At 40.7% G+C, this 6,851-nt stretch overlaps 1 long non-coding RNA gene across 2 annotated transcripts; it reads left to right on the top strand.

The window, feature by feature from the left end:
* Positions 1–1,745: 1,745 nt before the first annotated feature.
* Positions 1,746–5,501, top strand: LOC118971213 (uncharacterized). Of its 2 annotated transcripts, none has more exons than XR_005059550.2 (3): positions 1,746–2,012; positions 3,134–3,260; positions 3,807–5,501. It is a non-coding gene; the product is annotated as an uncharacterized lncRNA (long non-coding RNA). The 2 variants fall into 2 exon arrangements; XR_005059549.2 differs by having other exon boundaries at positions 3,810–5,501.
* Positions 5,502–6,851: the final 1,350 nt, after the last annotated feature.

Consider the following 6,851-nt stretch of genomic DNA (forward strand, 5'->3'; position numbering starts at 1 on the left):
TTTAATTGGCCTGGGCAGGGGCCAGGGCATCAGCATTTTTCAGACTTCCCCAGTTGATCCTAAAGTACATCCAAGTCTGAGAACCACAGCTTGAAAGACATCCTAAGGGAATAAGGAGTATAAAGGCTGTAGGGTTAAATGGATATTTTTCATAACATTAGATGATTTGCATCAAGAAGGAACAAATTTTAGTCCCAGAGCACCTGGGTAGAATCCCATAACAATATTCAAGGCCTCTCTGTGGCCCTGCAACAAGAAATGCTTTTTACTATTAGTCAGTGGATGGAAACTACTGAAAATGAGATCTCTAAAGTGAATATTGAACATAGTTCTTAACTTGAGTGGCGGAGTTCCTAGTGTTCATTTATTTTTGTGCATGATATATAATATGCAGAATGCCTATGCTTTGTATATTTTCAAATATGTTATTGCAAAAAGTTTCTGCCAAATATTTTATAATAAAAAGTGAGACTGTAAACTGCCAAATTATAGCATTTGCAAAGTTCCCAAGTATGCTGGGCTTCTATGGTTAAAATTAAAGTCTTGATTATCAAAGCCTGAAATCCTGTTAGTTGGAATGGCAATATCTTGAGGGGATGGAGCTCTCCAGTCTCCTGGGCCCCTCCAAATAATTTTTACTGCATTCACGATTGCCAAGCAAATGTGATGAATCACCTCATAATGAGGAACATCTGGTCATAAGAGTTTGGAAATACCATGAAACCAAGGATGGTGTGCAAAATCTGAGCAAGGAAAAGAGAAATCACAGGCAAAATGAACTGCAGGAATTTTCTGAGGAATTGTTGCAGGAGTGACTAATTGGACTTGAATCCCACAGATTCATAATCAAAGAAGGTGGAATGAATGAAGGAGGGTAAACTATTACTTTATTTCCTTCCTTCCTCCTCCCTCCCTTTCTTTCTTTCTGTGTCTGTGTTCCTTCCCCCATACCAGCCCCCATTTTCCTTCTCTTCCAGCCTAGTTTGGCTGATTATACTTTGTCGAGATGACACTGAAGAGCCTAATAGCTCTTGGCACATGGCAGATGAATAAACACCAAGACTGAAGGAGAAGGGAATGACAGTATGTCACCTACAACCTGCTAAGGCTGCCTCCAACATCCACTACTCTTCTTCAGAAAAATCCACCACTGATGAAAGACTATTTAGCGAAGCGTCTTTGTCGGGGTTTGAACTCGAGGGTGTGGGAAGAGTCGTCCTAGCCAGGAACATGGAAGGAGAGCAGTTAACCAAAATGAAATTACTGAGGATATTGGGAAAGGAGGAAACTAGATGGCTTTAGACCCAAGGGGAGTCAGTTGTTGAAAACAAAGTGGGTCGAACATTCCAATCTCTGTTGTTTGCTGAGTCCAGGTTGACATTCTGCCTGTGGCCATACTAGTTGTTGAAATACTGAAATACTTCCCTATGGATTGGTAAATTGCTGCAGAGAGTCTCCTGGTCCCCACACCCATCTAACTGCTTCCAGACCACCAGACCTCCTATTTATCCTGCAACTAAAGGGTTAACACCCAGCACAGCTGTTGGCCTCCTGGAATCTGACTTAGTGCAAAAGTCAGTGTCTGTTCTAATTGGCTGGTGGCATGTGGTAACCAGCTGCTAAATATTTTGAATATCACTCCTAGCTGCGGCCACAAAAAAGCAAAAGCCAAGTAGGTGTGGTAAATTCAGAGAAGTGGCCCAACACACTAAGTTGAGGTTTTGGCTTCTGCTTGAAGTGTTGGTAAGAACAGATGGGCAGGCCTGGGCTCTGCTTGATTTGTACAGCAAAATAATTTTTTAGTTTAACAAAGATGTAACTCTGGCCAGCACACCACATAGTTATATACCTTCTAGCTGATACCATCCCTGAGTCCTATAGACCCCAGAGGTCCTTGAAGAGGAAGATGGGAACCTCAGACAGTTGCTGCATCATTCAAATCTCCAGGCCGATTGGTCCCAAAGATGGACAGGACTTGAAAAATAATGGAGGGTTCCCTCAAGCTTAACTAGGTGGGTACCTGACATATGTAAAAAGTATTTTTTTCTGTTTCTTGTTGCTTCTGAGTCTGTCTCAGGGGTTTAAGATGGGGGAACTGAGTAGGGAAAGAGGTGGGCAGAAGCTTCCTGAACCTCGTTTAGCTTTGAGAAGCAGAAGCTTTGAGAAGGTGGGGTGAATGACAGATAGGCAAGACATTGCATGTGGAAGTCTCTCTTGGGGGTAGCAAGGTAAAAAAGGGACTTTACAGTATGAGAAACTCTACAAGTATGTAAGGAGTTGAATGACTGCAATAGCATAATTAATATGGCAGATCTGATATTACTGCACACACCTTAGTTTTAGGTACCCAGAGAAAACTCACAAAAGCTGGCTATACATTAGGCTACAAAGAAAGTCTCATTAAGTTTGAAAAAACAGAACTAATATATACATCATTCTCTGATCACTGTGTAATATAACTAAACACTAATATTAAAACTAAGGAGGAAAAGTCCCCATAAGCTGAATATTTTTTATTGCTCTCTTTAAAAAGAAGCTCTTAAACTTGTTCACCATGTAAGAACTTGTTTGTTATGCTTCAGAAGATTGGAGACTGTTGAGAATTAGGCTTGGGGTTGATTAATGATTGTGCATTGAGTCCCTTATACAGAATTTTATTGTTGTTAACAACCATTTGATCAATAAATATGAGAGATGCTCTCTCAAAAAAAAAAAAGAAAAGAAAAGAAACTCTTAAGTCAATAAAGAAATACAAATTAAAATGGAAAATATTTAGAAAATAATAATAAAAACCACAACATATTAGACTCTATGTGATACAGCCCAAACAAGACTCCTATGTTTTTGCCCTTAATTAATACAGATTAAAATAACTAAGCATACAGATCAAGAAATTAGATAAGGAATAGCAAACCTGAGAGGCAGAAGTAAATTAATAGATACAATCATAAATTAAGTTAGAAAATAAAAAACCAGTAAAACTGGTAATAAAATGGGAAGAGATGGCTGCTTCTTTAATATCATAAAATATATTTACATTGGACATATGAGGAAATAAATATACACTTCCATTAAAGTAAGGAATTTTAAGATTTTTTATCTAAGATGTTTAGTGGTGTATGTGTCACCACAGAGCCATGCCTGTCGATGGCCTGCCGGACCATGTGTGTTCCCTCCTCTCTGTGCAGCCAGCAGTTACACATTCTGCCTGTGGCCCATCTGCCAGCGTCCAGCCCTTTCTGGTACATCACAGGACACAGGTAATGCTTTATTAAGGCCCCTTTAAAAGCTTTATATGCCTTGCCTAGTCCATGCTAATGAAAACTCCAGTCAGCAAATGAGAAGTACCACCAGAATCTAGGCAGACAGTCATAACCAGGTAAACTACAGCTTTCATGTAGAGTTTCTTCTGCTCTTGCTCTCCTTACAGAAAGAGACAAGGTAATTCACTGTTACTGAACTAAGTCTAGATGTCCAAATACCTTACTTGGACAAGAGAAAGTAATTAGAGATCAAAAAGAATCAAATAAGTTAAAATTTATCATTGTTTGAAGGTAACAGAATCTCAACCTGGAAGAATGAAGACAATCAACTGACAAAACAAAAAGTATTATAACCAGTATGTGAATTCAGTAGGACCTAGATCCAGTCCTGAGGCCCTAATAGAGCAAGCACCAGGCTACTTGGGAACCTATTAGGGATCTAGGGGCAGATCAACTCCATCAGGTCCCTTCTGTCATAAAGGGTGTGCTGGTTTACACACTCTGGAAGAAATACTTATTCTGCATTTGCATTTTCTTTCCCAGCAGGTCATGTCCCTGACTTGTTTATCATCCCTGGAATTACTGGCTTTGCATAACACCAGGTGGTCCAAACAAAATTGTCTACAACCAAGAAACTTCCCAGTGAAAGAAATAAGAGAGTTGGCAAGCCATGAGCCATTATCGTATTTCCCATCCACCAGAAGCAGCTGGCCTTACAGAACAATGAAATGGTGTTCTGAAAACAGATCTAGCAGTGTCCAGGAGACCACACCTGTGAGGCTGAGACACTTTCTTGTAGAAAGTGATATGTCATCTCAAACAGTGACTGAAATACGATGTCAATTCTCCCTTAGCCAACAGCATCCAGAAACCAAGGGGGGTGAGTGGTGGAGGGTGGCAGTTCTCACAGTTAATTTTTTCTCTAAAAATATTTGCTTTTCATCCTCCAAGTCACTCACGCTCTGTGGACTTAACTGTCCAAAAGTGAGGTGTTTTCACAGGGAACTCAATGAAATCCAGCTCACAATTTGGGACTCCTCCTCCCACTAGGCAATGACAGAAGAGGATGTTCGTGTGCTAGCTGTGCTCACCCTGATTATGAAGGGGAAATAGGGTTATCACTCCCCAATAGGGCCCTCAAGGGGCAGAGGTGATTGCATCATGCAACCATACCCAGTGGCACAAATTAACAGAAAATGATCACAATACATATTAACGTTCTAATTTTCCTCCTTGCTGTTGTATATATCAGAGTCTGGTAATAGTTGTGTACCAGTTTGTTCAAGGTTTTGGGATGGTAAGAAATAACCAACCCTTGGTTAGCAAGAAATAGAGGAGGAATGGGCAACACTTGGAAACTCTGAACTCTGAAATTTAGAAGAAACCTTGATGGTGGTCTGCAATGTCACATTCGTATATCTCGATGAGACTTTGTAGTTGGCTCCTCGGAGGGATGTTGAAGTGCATTTGTGGCCATAATAACTGGAGAGGTGGAATAAAATACACACTGGGGTGCCTGGGGCTGGTTGTGTGCCCTCTTTTGTCTACATACTGTACCTATGCAACTTCATCCAGTCCTATGGCTTTAAATAACTCCTACTACCAGTGACTCCTAAACTTATATTTCCAGCTCTGGCCTCACCTGAAAGTCCAGACTATATATCCACCTGCCTACTTGATCAAGTCCTTGGGGGCTTCACAAGGATCTCAAATCAACATGTCCTTCAACCATTGTGGAAAGCAGTATGGAGGTTCCTCAAAAAACTCAAAATAGAAATACCACTTGACCCAGGAATTCCACTCCTAGGAATTTACCCTAAGAATGCAGCAGCCCAGTTTCAAAAAGACATATGCACCCCTATGTTTATAGCAGCACTATTTACAATAGCCAAGAAATGGAAGCAACCTAAGTGTCCATCAGTAGATGAATGGATAAAGAAGAGGTGGTACATATACACAATGGAATATTATTCAGCCATAAGAAGAAAACGAATCCTACCATTTGCAACAACATGGATGGAGCTAGAGGGTATTATGCTCAGTGAAATAAGTCACGCGGAGAAAGACAAGTGTCAAATGATTTCATTCATCTGTGGAGTATAAGAACAAAGAAAAAACTGAAGGAACAAAACAGCAGCAGACTCACAGAACCCAAGAATGGACTAACGGTTGCCAAAGGGAAAGGGACTGAGGAGGATGGGTGGGAAGGGAGGGATAAGGGGGAAAAAAGGGCATTACAATTAGCACACATAATGTAGCGGTGGGGGGACACAGGAAAGGCAGTATATACAGAGAAGACAAGTAATGATTCTATAGCATCTTACTGCACTGATGGACAGTGACTGTAATGGGGTATGTGGGGGGACTTGATAATAGGGGGAATCTAGTAACCAAAATGTTTTTCAAGTAACTGTACATTAACGATACCAAACAAAAAAAAAAAACAGCAAAAAAAAAAGGGCAACCCTTACTGGAAAAAAAAAAATCAACATGTCCAAAGCAAAACGGCTGGAGTCTGGCTGTCAGCCATCCCTAAACTGCTCCTATTACTCAAAAAAAAAAAACAACTCTAGAGCTGCCCTGTCCAATATGGTAGTCACTAACCACATGTGGCTATTTAAATTTTAATTAAATAAAATAGTTTTGCTAGCCACATTTCAAGAGCTCAATAGTCACATGTAGCTAGTAGCTACCATATTGGATAATAAGATACAGAGCATTTCCATCATCACAGTTCTATCAGGGCTTCTCTGGAAAGGTTGCCATTGATTCCTTTTTCCCTCACCTCTTACATGTAATCCATTAAAAAATCCTATGGATTTTACCTCCAAAACATTCCCTGAAGCACTCCTATTTCCCTCCCACCTATTCCTACCATCCTAGTCAATACCACTATCACCTTACACCTGGACTGCTAAACTCACTTCTTTATTGCCGTTGTTTCAATCTTCCCCATCTATAATCATTTCTCCTATAGTAGACAGAATGATTCTTTCAAAACTGAAAATAAGGTCATGTCTTGCCCCTGCTGCAATCTTTCCAGTGGCTTCTGTGGCAGAGACTATGGTTTTATCCTTTTATTTTTTCTCTCCTCAGTAAAAGAACCTCTGAAGTGCAGGTGGGTACATAGGAGCCCAAGATAAAGTACATATTTTCCAAAGTCCCTCCTGGCGTGGTCATGTGACAGTTCTGATCAGTGAAAGCCAATGAGGTTGTGTGGTCTCCTGGCATGTCCTTAAGAAGAGTAGATTCTTCCTGCTGCTGTAACAGGCATGATGGCTGAAGCTGGAATAGATTGTGAGGTGAACTTGGGAGTGGAGGTAATGCACTGTGGAGCAACAAGACAGAAGGAATCTGGGTCCCTGACAGAGTGGAAAAACCCACCAGCCCTGGAATACCTCCCTGTACTTCTACATGAGAGAGAAATAAACTTCATCTGGTTTAAGCCCCAATTATTGAGGATTTTTGTAATGCTGGGACCTAAATCTCACTCATGAAGTTTCCCATCACACTTTGAAGAAAATCCAGACTCCTTACCAAAGTCTAGAACATTCCACATGATCAGGTCCCACTCCAGTACAGTCGCTT

The sequence above is a fragment of the Manis javanica genome, chromosome 10 (assembly GCF_040802235.1).
Source record: "Manis javanica isolate MJ-LG chromosome 10, MJ_LKY, whole genome shotgun sequence".
NCBI lineage: Eukaryota > Metazoa > Chordata > Mammalia > Pholidota > Manidae > Manis > Manis javanica.